The sequence below is a fragment of the Onychomys torridus genome, chromosome 20 (assembly GCF_903995425.1).
Source record: "Onychomys torridus chromosome 20, mOncTor1.1, whole genome shotgun sequence".
Lineage (NCBI taxonomy): Eukaryota > Metazoa > Chordata > Mammalia > Rodentia > Cricetidae > Onychomys > Onychomys torridus.
Genome location: NC_050462.1, coordinates 22221118 through 22235391, shown reverse-complemented (window position 1 = coordinate 22235391; position 14274 = coordinate 22221118). Strand labels below are relative to the sequence as shown.

General features: G+C 33.2%; 1 protein-coding gene across 2 annotated transcripts in view; it reads right to left on the bottom strand.

Annotated features, from left to right (window-relative positions):
* Window positions 1–14274, bottom strand: part of Mgat4c (MGAT4 family member C) — a 255566-nt gene that overhangs the window by 135144 nt on the left and 106148 nt on the right. The window contains exon 1 of one of the 2 annotated variants that reach the window (XM_036169808.1): window positions 13796–13836. The exons of the other annotated variant lie outside the window; for it this stretch is intronic. The gene's annotated coding sequence lies outside the window, so the exon portion shown is untranslated. Of the gene's footprint in view, window positions 1–13795; window positions 13837–14274 lie in introns of those variants that run through there. 2 annotated transcript variants of the gene reach the window in all.

The window sequence follows — 14274 nt, the reverse complement described above, 5'->3', positions numbered from 1 at the left end:
CTAAGAGGTACCTGATTTCAGAATTCTGTGTATGTGTTTGTGTGTCTCTGTGTGTTTATTTGTTTTGGTTATTTATTAATGCTTAAGCTTTGAAAGCATGTCTCAGACTTGTGATTGACCTTCTTCTGCCTTTTTGGAGCTACATTAAAGGTGTGTACGATCATATCATATGTGTGGACTAATCCATAAGTAGTTTTCACTTAAAATGTGAACATTTAAAATAAGTCTTCCAAAAGATCCATTTCCTTGACAACACTATTCTGGTGGTTAAATATTAGTGATTGTTATGACAAATACAAAATAAATGCTACTTGAACCAAATAAAGTTGGAGATAGGAGAACTATAAAAATGATTATTCTGATGCCAAATATAATAAAATACCTGATGGTGGAATTTCAAAAGTACAAATAACATTTTATATTCAAAGATTGGATTAGAAATTATAACATCTAGTGGCAGATAAATCTAATAAGAATAGTCTTTATGCATCACAATGCTTACAATTTAAGGCCTTAAATTCCTCAGTAGATACCAAAGGGCTACTTGAGAATTATACTCAAGTGAATTTTTTTCATTTTTGTCATTCTCTTCAATTAAGAGAGTTGAAATTATCACAGATAGATAAAGTACACAAGAAGAAAAGATTAGCATTTTACATTAAATTCTTATAGAGGCAACATTGTCACTGATGTTCTTGAAATAGTTATTTCATGAGCAGTTTCAATGCCTTACTTAATATGAAATTTTTATATTAATATATAGATATGAGGAATTTCCATTTTAAAGTTAAAAATTTCCAACAAAAAATGGTTAAAAAATTCCTCACTTAAATTCCATTCGCCACTGAACCAAAGCTTTTTTTTTTTTTAAGTTTGAATGTATGTGGGTGCAATCAATATGAAGGAATGATTCTGGTTTTTCCACTTAGGAGTCTTACCACTATGTATTAACTATTAATATTTGATAGTATTACACATAATATTTACAGCTTTGGTGCAGCTATTGAGATTAAAAATATGCATTAAGTAGTACATACTACTTTGTGTTAAGACCATGGCAATTTATACCAAGCCTCCAGCTCTCCTCACTTGCCCTTAAGTGTTGCAGAGGGGTCTTGAGGAAGATTAATGGAGCTGAGAATAGAGATATCATACCAATCCCCAACAATATAATTTTCTCTTAAAAATGTATTCTTTGAGCCTTTTTTGTTCCTCCACAACTTCTGACAGTAACACATAGTTCAGTGAAAAGTGTTCAGTTCCATGTGTGTGGATGATATACAATGCAGTACCTGGATCTTGGAAGTAATAATCCTTATGATGTGTTTAGGGGTCAATATATCTCTTCATGTTTCATTCTTGCTGGCCACTATCTTACTACCACTGTCTTTAAAAGTTCTGGACACAAGGGACTCTAACTTCTTTCTGATTATCTTTTGGACACATGTATATTTTCTGTTACATTTTACTTGAAAAATAGACACCTGAATAATGGCTTTTATAATATGTATAATCAACAATGGGACAGTATTCAACAACCTGAAGTAATGATCACTGTTTCAGAATGTCCTTGTTTATTCATCTATATTTTTGTAGTTTCCCAATTTTTTTTTTCTTTAGCAACTTCAGAGTTTCAGGTCATTCATTAAAATCTTTGTATAATTTTTATTTTTGCACATAGTTTGAGAAATGTGGTCTAATTTCCTAAATTTGCATATTCAGTATTTCCCACATAATTTGTTGCATTCTTTTAAATGTGCTTTAGACACCCTTTGCCAAATATTAGGTTACTACATACATGTGGATTTATTTCTGAGCCTTATGATCTATTCTGTTGGCATATGTGTCTGTTATATCAGTATCTAAATTTACTTATTTATCTTTCCTGACTTAAATGGTTTAATGACAATTGACTGGTGAGCAAAAAAAATATACAAAAATAAAGGGTTGGCATTTAGGAACTGCTTGTCCTCAGTTCTGAAGCTAAGCAGAAGAAAATTATTAAGAAAACCCTTAACATTTTTTGTGAAAGCAATCAGTTTAGGCTTCATAATACATAGATAAGGTTTAGATACATTATTATGGCAGAAATAATTAATAGCCATATTTAAACATAACTAATCCTATGTCTTACTGAATTCAATTATAAGAATAAAATTATCTAGTCGGTTTTCAATCAGAATAGATAACACTAAAGGCGTTAAAGTTCTTAACAGCAAAATGATTAAAATGAATAGGATAATTCCATAATTTCTTTTGATGTTAAGAATTTAATCTCTTTCTGGGCAGCTCTCAACTTCACCTTATTTTAGGAACTACCATTCTGGGAAGGCTCATGCATTTTTATTCTGAGACTTAAATTTAAAATAGCAGACAGATAGTAGGGGAGAAAATAGAAAGAAAGAATTCTTTGTCTTATACTGAAGCTTCCATCCATGATTTAGTGAACAGTCTGTAAATATTTTCTTGCTGGTTAAACATTTTTTAATAGATGCTTAACATTGGTAAATATAAGGTATGGCTACTAATGAAATTCAATGGGCAACTTTTTGCTCAGTACACCATGAATTTTCTTATGTCATACAAATGGATTATAAAATTCAATTAAGTTCAGATGTTTCTTCCAATTGAACTCATGATCTTATTCTACCATAGGTTCTTCCAAACTCTTCAAGAATGTATTAAAATATATTTTATCAGCACTAAGGCACGGATGAAAAACTGATGGTATTGAATTCCATTGTATCTGTCCTCAAATAATCTAAATTTTTGTGTCATGTTAGAAATTAAATTTGTGTAGACTACCAGATATGGCAACATTCAGTCTTTGCATCATTGTCAACAGTCTCAATTTATTTCTTGAGACTGTGCTATTTTCTTAGTTGAGTACAAGGTGATGTGTTTTCTACAGTGAAATATGCTGAAGTATGATCTCTTGACTCTGAAATGCAAGTATTTTGCTGAGAGTTTCAATGAATTGCCTTTTTAATGGGTTGCATTTGAGCAATGCTAGTACAGAGATATTTAAAGGTTAGTTTCTGTTTAATCCTTTATGTGATAGATAATAGTGTAAGTTTAAGACATAGTTTAAAGTTACAACATAGTTTAAGACTAGGATATACAAAAGAACTCTTGCCAAACTACAGAGATATGCACATTTATAATTAAGAAAATGTAATAGCAAAGTAGAAGAAAACCATTAGTATAAATTTCAACTAAAGAAAATAAATGGTTAACATGTAGATAAGGGCATATCTAGATTATGAGAAATTAAAAAAAAATACCATGTCAGCTAAATTACCAAATCTAATATATTTTAGTTATATTTGGAGTTATTAACTACCATGTATATTGACAATGTTCATGATGGAATTGTTTGCCCTGCTCCATTCTCCATCCTTGGATTTAGCATGATTTTTGCTTGTGCAGATTTTGTACAAACTGTCCCAACCACTGTCAATTCATATTCACAGCATTTGTGATGTGTTCAGAAATAATGTTTCCTTGCTATCCACAACCTCTGATTCTTACACTCTTTCTGTCTTCACTTCCACAATGATCTTGAGCCTTGGAGACATGTGGGAGAGAAGTAAATATCTTCCAGTTAGGACTGGGCATCCTGCAGTCTTTGAGTCATCACAGCCAGTTATAGATCTCTGGATTAATCACCATCTCCTAAATATAAGCTTCTCAGATGAAAGTTGGGTGGGAAGCAGATTGGTCTATAGGTATAATGATAAGTCACTAGGAGGAGTTGGTTTAATTCTATGTCTATTTAGCAACATAAGCTCCTATAATTTGTCTAAACTTAGGTTCTCAGTTCAGAAATGGTGCAGGTATGAGTGTCTTCTTTAAGAGTGGGACTTAAATACAATCAGAAAGTGGTGGTCACTTCCACAGTGTGTGCCACTAAGGAACAGTTACGTCTTGCCATGCCAGTCATTATAGCTTGCAGAATTCATAGCTATGAATGCATGACATATGTGACTTATCATTACACTTCTTCTCTGGTAGTGTGCATAACAGCACAGCAAAAGCTAACCAGTAGAGAGTTTAAGCTTCATATCAGATTGATTTTGTCACATATATACTTGTCACATGTATATTTGTATATGTATGCATATATATTTATTTATTTTAGCAAGCTTCTCTGCTTCTATGGTAATAAGTGTACATATACCTTTTTTACAGGACTTTAGTGTTATTATCCATATCCATATTTCTTATCTAGCCTATGCTCTGTTTTCCTAACCCTGTATAACCATTCCTGTTCCATTATTTCCTTTGAACCTTTTATACCAGTGAATTCCACTTTTTGAAACCTCAAATGACACATTATTTTTTTAAGAACTCAGAAAGTAACTTTAACCATGAAACTCATGATGGTTAAATACTAATCATGTTTTAAAAGCATGCTTATGTTGGGTGGTGGTGGCACATGCCTTTAATCCCAGCACATGGGAGGCAGAGCCAGGGATCTCTGTCACTTCGAGGCCAGCCTGGTCTACAGAGTGAGATCCAGAACAGGCACCAAAACTACACAGAGAAACCCTGTCTTGAAAAAAACAAAACAAAAACAAAAACAGAAAAAACACAACAACAACAACAAAAGTATGCTGACATGCAATATTATTTAAACATGTTGACCTAATATAAGAAATTTCTTTACATTGTTATTAAATAAACTCATTTATAATGACAATTAATCTACACCAAAAATAGAAATTCAGACTTTAATCAGTTCGCCACTGCTGTAGACATTGTATAGATTCCTTTCCTTTCCTTTTCTCCTTAGAAAGCTCCAGAATCTTTGGCTTAGTCTATGTAATGTAACTAATAAAAGGAATAAAATACCGACAAATTCTTATTAAAGTCCAGATGAAAGTCTCTCTTCTTGCTGCACCTAAGGTTCAGGGATCATTTCAGAAGAAGAAAGATAAATTGCTAAGAGCCAGAGTAAATATGTGCTAGTTGAGAGGCCATGACGATTTGCCCATGGAATCTCATCACCATGGCTGTTTAAAGAGGACCTGAACAGTGATGCACTGATGGACATGCCATCATGAAAAGGGGAATCTTGTGGGTCCTCCGTTTAGACAAAGAACAAGGGAACTGGAGAATGCTGTGAGGAGAAGAAATGATCTTCTCCAGAGAATTAGTTATCACTTATGTAATTCATTTCATCTTTTAAAATACTTCAAGTCTCCTTACTTGTCAATGAAGATGCTTCTACTTGCTTTTTCTTGTACACTGTTGAAAGAACTTAGGCGTTTACTAAGAGTTCCTTGTAAGCAGGAAATCAGTTCAATGCTGTTACCTGCCCTGGAAACAGGAAGGTCAATAAGAATTATCTCTGTGAGAAATTCTTTATTATTCAAGATATTTATAAGGAAAATAAATTGTTTGATGACATGGCATGCTTTTTGTTGTAAATTCTATTCTAAATTCAATGATCACTTCCTCCTCTCTTATTTTTAAACCGTAGTTTCTTGTGTCTAATAGTGGTACAGCTCATTTTTTCCACTTATTTTCTTTTCTCACTTTCACTAATAAAACTGGCAGTAGTTTTGGACCTCATGCTACTTTGCCACACAATTATAGCTTGTCCTTTATAAAAGAAAATTAGAAAACTGCTGAGTGTTATAGATATTAATGGTTGTTAGAGAAGTATAATAGAAGGCTCTCTGTCTGGAGCATTGCTAAGCTTTTATGTCATTATTCATGAATGACTAATGCATTGAAAAAAGAGCGCTGGTGTCCAAGGTTGGGAAGATAGACAGTGGAGAGGCAGAGTGGCTGAGAGAGAGCCATTTGTCACATGCAGAGATCTAATAACAGGCTACTTTACAATGATATATTTCAGCTGAACTTTAAAAAGGGAAACTTCCTTACCCATGAAGCTGTCATTTGTTTCACATAGTCAAAAACTGTTCGGCAAAACAATATTTGGATCACTGAATGTATTTTTTTTCCAGCATGTAAGTAGTTCAAAATTTTAGAAGTGAAGTTTATAGTTGTTTTTTAATATCTGCCAGTGGTCAGTCTATCAAGGTAATACCATTAGTTAGTATGAATAGAACTAAAATCTTCTCTTTTCTGTTCAAAATGGAGCTCTGAGGAGGGATGCTATATGACTTTTGGGAGAGAGTGTGCAATTCCTCCTTTGTAATGTTATAGGCAATGCTGACTCATGTGATTACCCAAGGAATACTGCAAAATAACTACTGAAAAAAATGAAATGATGAGGAGGAGGCACATGAAAGCTCTAAAGATGTGAAGAAATTATGAGCTACACTCAGAGTCTGAACATCTTTCATATGTACTTTTCTTTCTTTTCCTTTTTATTCAATAATCACAAGAACATACTTAAAATTTATATGATGATATGATGCCTTCATTTATATTTTTAGTATGAAACTGATCAGATTTTGGCTACATCAAAATTCTTATATTCTCTTTGAACTAACAGCATCTAAATATCATGCAGATGATGATATATATCAAAGATCTAAATATTATATAGACACAGAGCCATACAAACTTAATATCTGAGAATCATTTATATGTTTTGCATGTACCAAACTAAAGCCTAAGTATCAATTATATATAGACATATACCAATCTAATACCTGAGCGTCATATACATCTGGTCATAAACTATCAATTTTTTTGTGCATACTATATATTTTTTGATAATGACCTCCAAATAAACACATAATTGGTAAGTTAAGTCATTTGTGGCATATAATCATAAGTCAGTTTGCTGATTAAATATTTTCTAAAGTATTGATATGTTTAGAATTCCTTTGCATTAGAGCTTAGCTATGGAGAGATAGAGAGAGTTGATTTTCTCTGATATTGATATGTTCTCCTCTACTTTGAAAATAATTCAAGGCTTTTTATGAAGGCCAAAGAATATGAACTTAGTTTGTCATAGGGGGTTAAAATGTAAAGGAGGTTTGATTCAGCAGTAATGTTCATTGAAATTGTGTTAAGTAGAGTCTATAAAAAATAAAATCATAACCCTAATAGATATGTTATTTACTGACTCATTTAGAGTTAGCATGTTTTTTTTTTAGCTTCTAAATAGTACTAAAAAATGACAGGCTGTATTTGTGTGAACATACCAATCAAAAGAAAACTGTCTTACACGACTGCCTAGTTGACCACAGAAGATATGAAATAAATGCACTCCTAAATATGTCAGCTGCTTGTATGTGCTATGAAGATAAAGTGGGAAGATATAGCTTGATGGAGAAGTGATCATATGGTCAGATATTTTTAGGAAGAATTGATGAGACTGAGGACTCCTTATATGTGCTATTCAAACACAAATGACAATAATAGACTAGGCCAGCAGCTAAACCACAAAGGTATTCTCCATCTTTAGTGTTTTGTATAAGATCTGATGTGTCCATTCTGAATTTAAAATGGATTATCTAGCAGTCTACCACCATGTTGCTTTTCTTGGGTCCTCTTAGGAATTTCAGTTTTAGCTATGATTGTTACAAGATGAAGAAGTATAAATTTCTGTTTATACCCTAATCTCTCTAATTTGATGTTGTATCATGCATGCTGCAAGCACATGAGTATGCAAGCATGCACCTAGGCACATGCACGTGGAGCCTTTGGAGGAGGATGTCACAAGTCCTCTTCTATTTCCCTCTGCATTGCTGTCTGAAGACAGGGTCTCTCCTTAAACTAGAAGGTAGTGATTTCAGCTAGGCTAGCAGAAAATCAAGCTCCTATGCCTGACTGTCTCTGACTCTCACATCAGGTGTGATAGGAAAATGCAGCCATTTGTAGAGTTAATCATGAGGGCTGAAGATTTCAATTGAGATCCTCATGCCTGCTGAGGAAATGATCTGACTCATTAAGCTGTTTCGCCAAGAAGCCTGACCAAAAATATTATATGCTTTCAGATTTCAGCTCTGTGATATTTCCAAAAAAAAAAAAAAAAAAAAAACCAGAGACAACTGATATCCCCTTGACAAAGTGCATTAGATGATATTAATCAGCCTTTTTATATTATTCTATTAAATCAGTAACTTGTTTATATTTTTGTAAATATGGAGACATATTGCCATTTATTACAATGTCTTGTTTTGTTCTTTTTGAAACATTCTCATTTACTTTAGTGGACTAGTACTTCTTAAATCAAAGAGAAGGATCCTTATTCCTATTCTTAATGCATTAAGCATTTACTATGTCTTACTATTATTTTAATAATATCTTCACTACCTTCATAGGTTTTGATCAAGTATCATCTTCTGTCATTATATTGTCTTCACTGGAGTAATTATCAATATGACTTTGTCAGGCTCCTTCTTAAAATTCTTCATTGATTTCTTACAGAATAAAGGATAAAGTTCAAACTCTTATAAAATACCATTTATCATATGACCAGTCCTGTCTTTAATCAAGTTTATTTATTCAAATACCTCATTGTCAGTTTTCAACTTACCTTAAACTCTTAAGAATACTTTGTGAAATTGAACATTCTGAAAAACTGTCTTTGGATTCTGTGATGTCATCTGTAGCAGGTACTTTTTCATCTCTTGGCCTGATATCATCTGAACATAGTTTAAAATTCAATTCTGCACTACTCTGTTGTTTCCTGTGATCTGATTCTTGGAATTTTCAGGTCCATCTGTGGACAACAATCACCCACTTACCAAGAAAAGAAAGGAATTCAACTTCAATGAATAGGAAAAGTGGATTTTCTCATGCTAGGAGATGCCATCCCATCTCATTTATCAGAGGCAGTTTCAGGTCAATTTTAACATCAGACTATGCATAAGAAACCAAGGGTGTGACTGGGTTTTTGCCTAAAGTCACACTCTTGTTTTATTTCTCCATCTTACACACTTCTTCAACCATTTCTCAAGTAACATGTTTCAAATAAATACAACATGAATACTTACGACATTTTCTGCTTCTGAAGATATGACCCAAGACACTACCCTCTCTCATCTCCCACATAATTCCTGGCTCCTCTTTGTCACGATCCCTGTCAACATTTTCTTCTTCCAACATAAAAATGTGTGACTTCTCAAGTACTCAGTCTCAGATCATTTTCTCAATCACTCAATATGTCACCCATATAATTTTTTGTCTATCTCTATCTAATGTTATAAGTTTTTCACTAGCCTAGAATTCACTTTGAAGTTTAGAGAAGATATCTACCTACCCACACTTAACATTTGGCTGTCTGGAAAGAATACTCAATACTTTTCAGATGAAATAATAATCTAACTCAACTCCAATTCTGCACATCATGTATTACCTAATAAATATCTGCCAACCAATCTTCTGATATAACAGAATACATGAGACTGGACTGTAGATATATCGTCTTATTAAATAAGAAAATCCTCTGGTCCCAAGGCAACTTTACTAACATACAAATAAAATCACATTTCAGTACAAATAAAGTATCACCATACTGAGTTATTTATTTAAGACAGTTGTTTGTGCCTTACAGTTCTGGTGGCTGAAAATTATAATACCTAGGAGGCTGCATGTGGTGTGTGCTCTTCTGTGATGACATTAGATGGCACGGGACACTACATTGCAAAAGAATAAACAAACAATCTTGAGTTTTTCTTTGTTTTCTCATAATAGGACCTATTATACCATTTGAACATCACTTAAATGACTTAATACAACACCAATTATACACCAGATGCCTAAGCACCAAACACCAACACATATAAATATTGGGACTAATCTCCTGATCCATAATCTTTTGTGGGGCATATTTATACCACTGTAATGATTACTTTGGATTAAAATAGAGGTCAAATTTTGTTACACTACACTTTGTTAAAAACAACATGTACATGATAATACTAAAGGGATATTCAAACTTGGACAGAGAATTATAAGAGCTCTTATTTGACTGACTTCAAACATCTGAAGTTTAAAACTCTTGATTAACACTGGTAGAACAATATAGAGTGTAGGGAGGGTATAGAGAATAAAAGACAGAAGGAACATCATTTAGCTAAAGATTGGGGAAATGAATGCAAGATCAAGTTCTCATGGCCGCTCAAAATTTCCAGTCTTTTAGGATCTCTTCATTTTTTTTTGCTTCCTCTGTCTTTACATCTTCCTTTTGTTTTACTGACTTCAGTGGAATATACTTAGCTGGTTATATTTATAAGACTGTAGGAGTAATATTTAAAATTGCATGCTTGAATCTAATAACCAATTATATTTATCTTTTAATTAAATATGTGTTAATCATAAAAGTTACAAAATGGCATAAAATAAGAACCATAAATACTAAAATACCTGATCATGTAAATCTAGTATAAAAATGCACTATGCTCTTCATCATTACCTATTCAATTCTGTCTAGAGCCACAGGACAATTTTCTTTCACTTATTATTTTATTGTTTATTCCTAGATCTATTTAACATCTCATCATTTTTGTCTGTATTTCTAAATTGTCTTGTTCACTTGTTTTGTACTTAATATATAAGTAAAAGATAGTAGCATATATATTGTTTTATGATTTTTTTCTGTTGACACAATTGTGTCCTGGGTTTTCATTCATGTCTATTAAAGTTATGATGTTTAAATTTTTAGGGCTTTAAATTATTCTATATTGTAAACATAATGTGGCTTAATTATCTATTTGAATCCTGGGATAAGTTTTAACTTATCAATTTGTTCTGATGATTATGAACATAAGTGGTAATTTATGGTCTTTAAAATTAACATTGTTGAAAGTAAATTCAATATATATCAAGTATAGATCTGTGATATTGCTTCTGTGAAAAAAGTTCTATTGCCGAGTGCCAGGCAAGGAAGTATTAGGGGTCAGACGAGAGGGAAAGAGATTCGGAAGTTAGAAGGCTGGAGAACACCGCCAGTCCGCCGCCATGAGAAACAAAAGTAAAGACACTGGTAAAGCACACAGCCATGTGGCAAAGTATAGATAAGCAAAAATGGTTAGAGGTAAGACAGAAAGAAGTAGATAACAAAAGAAGCCGTTCACAGCAAACAGTTTTCTAAACAATGTAAGTCTTTGGAGCTTTCTTGGTGGTCTGAAGCGACTATGGACTGGCGGGTAAGAGAGATTTGTCCTGACTGTGGGCCAGGCAGGAAAACTCCAACTACAAATATATCTTCTGATGTGTACATCAAAGATTTCTTCAAAAATTAAGAGTAGAAATACTAGTTGTTTGACATATAAAAATTTGGTTTAGCAAGAGGATATAAATGATCTTACAAACATTTGCAGTAGTTTCATATTCATAATCAATTCCTAGGCTATGAGATTTATTATGATTTCATTTTTATCAAGACCCTTTGGTTTGATATGCTTCATTCCTTACCTCTTGCTGTGATGTAACCTTTTACAAATGCAAACCCAGTTAAGTAACTTGGCCCTAATTTCAATCACGTAACGATTTCTTAATGATTCTCATATGAATTCTAGAAGTTTAACGTAAGCTCTCGATTTTTTTTTTTTTTTTTATGATCTGACGTCTACATCACTTGATATTTTATATCACTCTCCCTAGCTTTTATCCAGTGTGATGGCATTGGACGTAAGTTCCTTAACTCTGTCCCAGGAGTTTTATGGATGATTTCTCCATTGTCCTCATGTTAAATGCCACTATCACTGGGACATTACTGTTGCTATTGCTCTTTTGTTTTTCTCCTTAGATATCAATCATGGCTCTCTTTAACTGCTCCAGTTGTGCACTGTATTTTTCCCCAATTTTCACAAATTCTACATTTACATAAAAATGGAGTGTTTCATTTCTATAAAATATCTCCTAATAACCTTCATGATTAATGAAGTCAGTTACATTTGTGCTTTTTGCAAACTCATTTATACTACACATAAAGTACAGGACAGAGTCAATGCATATTATATGCACTGACTTGGAAATCCCAATTTTACACATGTACAAATGCACATACTTCTGGTAAGTTTTCATCAAAAAGTGATAATTTTAGTCCACAAATTTCTATGTCCTTGTAATCTCTATCCTTCAAACATATAAGTGAAGAGTAAACGTTTTTCTTTGTTATTGATGCTGTGCCTTCTTCGACCATTGTGATAAGTATCATATAATAATACCTGTGATAAATTTAAAAATACTTTATTGAAAGTCAAATATAGTTACTGGCTATTTTTACAATCTAAATATAATATTGTGGGAAGCCTGCTCCCACCTTTAAAAAGGGTTCCTATGAGGGAGAGAGAGGGATAAGAAACTTTTAGATAGAAAGATAGCAAAGATGAGAGAGACAGAGATAGCAAAGAGAGCAAAGCTTTGGGAAGGCCTGGGAAAATACCCAACACCCTTCATTTATTCAAAGGGACTTTTTAAATAATGTCAAGGGGAGAGGCAAAAGACTTCCCCCTTGCAAGATTAAAACACAATGTCCAGCCAAGTGTAGACCCTTGAAAACACCTGGTAAGCATGTCTGTGGTCAAATCATCCCCTTATGTAGTCCTGCAGGGTAAAGCAAGTTCAGATTCTCGGACCCTGAGAAAGTTCTCACTAGGAAACCTCTCTGGCTCTCTACATAACATACAACAACGTTTTGAAGGAAATTACTTTCTTTAAGTAGACACAAACTTAACTGGGATAGATTTTTATCAAGCAATATTAAGAAAGTTAAAATGAAGTTGAAATAGTAATGTCTACTAAGATGAATTTTCTTCAAACTAAATCAAATGATAAAAATTAAAAACTAAATGTTGAAAAATTCAATAGAAGACTTCCCAGTTTCTAATTCTGATCATAATTCTTATCCTATATATATTCCTCCATGTCTCTGTGTAAAATACAGGGACAATTATGGGTGGTTGTTAACAGGTATAATTGACAGTTTCACTTAACATTTTAAGGACCAGTTACAAGCTGAACATTTTTCCATTAACTATGGGTAAAGAGATTTGTGATTGCCTCTTTGTATGCCCCCTAATTCTCCAAGTTGAAATATAAAATACGTTTCACCAATTACCACCTACACCTAACACTTAAGTTCAGCTCTTTAGTCATAAAGGAAAAAAAAAAAGAAACTATTTAAGTTTGAGAAGTGTTAAGTGGATCATAACTAAAGGTGTGTAATTTAAATCAAACAGATAGTACAATTCAAGTGCAAAAAAAAAAGTGTGTGTTTCTAAGACCATACCTGTTAGCATTATTTCTAAAACTGGAAGCCTATCTAAAGTCTGAGGCCAAGTAAGTGGCTCTACAAAATACATAGTTCTTTTTCATTTCTCCAGTGAAAAACTGGTGGTAGAATCTTTGATCCAAAGTTGTGTTTTCACATCAGGATCCAAACAAAACTCATGTGCAGAAGCATAACCTCCAAGGAAACCTTGTCATTTTCCATGGCTACAACCAATCCCCTTACTGGCATTAATGAAATATGAACTAAAAATATTCTTTGTTTTTTGTTTGTTTTGGATTTTTGAGACAACGTTTCTCTGTGTAGCCCTGGCTGTCCTGGAGCTTGCTCTGATGACTATAATGGCCTGGAACTCAGGTCTTTTCCAGTCCCTATCTCACAAGTGCTGGGGTTAGAGGCATGTGCCACAACCACCCAGCAGAATGATTGTATTGTTTCAACAGATAACTGAAATTTAAGATCAGCTAGCAACAACTATATTTTATGTCTAAATTTAGGTGATAATGTCACCATGAAATCTTTAGGGCAATGGTATAAATGCTGAAGAGAGAACGTGAGACCAAACACAGTAAGTGGAGAAAATCCAAACAAAATAGTCAAGATTTGTAGGTTAGAAGTGGAGTCTCCTACCTAGGTGGTGAAGAACTATTCATTTCTCCATTATCCCTGTAAGAAGACTTGCACACATGTATAAAAGTTCTTCGCATGATTACAAGACATCAGAGTGCTTACTTTCTCTCCACTGAAGCACAGAACACAGGTCCTTGGGAGAATACAAGAACAATATACTTTCTATGAGTCAGGAAGAACTCTCACAGGAAACCAGGTTTGTAGACTACTCCATCTGCTATCCAGAAATATATGAAAAAAAATAATTTCTGTTTATTAAAGTATCCAGTCAATGATATACCCTTAAACATCTTGAACTAATGTAGATGATTACCATCCCATATCTGAAGGGAGGCACTTTTTACATGAAATTATTAATGTAAGTACCAATATTTATGTATAACAAAGTAGGGTAATAGTATAATTCACAAGTGTGTTGGTTAGGAAGTATCTCCACTGCTATTCATCACTCATGAAAAGTACCATGAGCCAGGCATGTG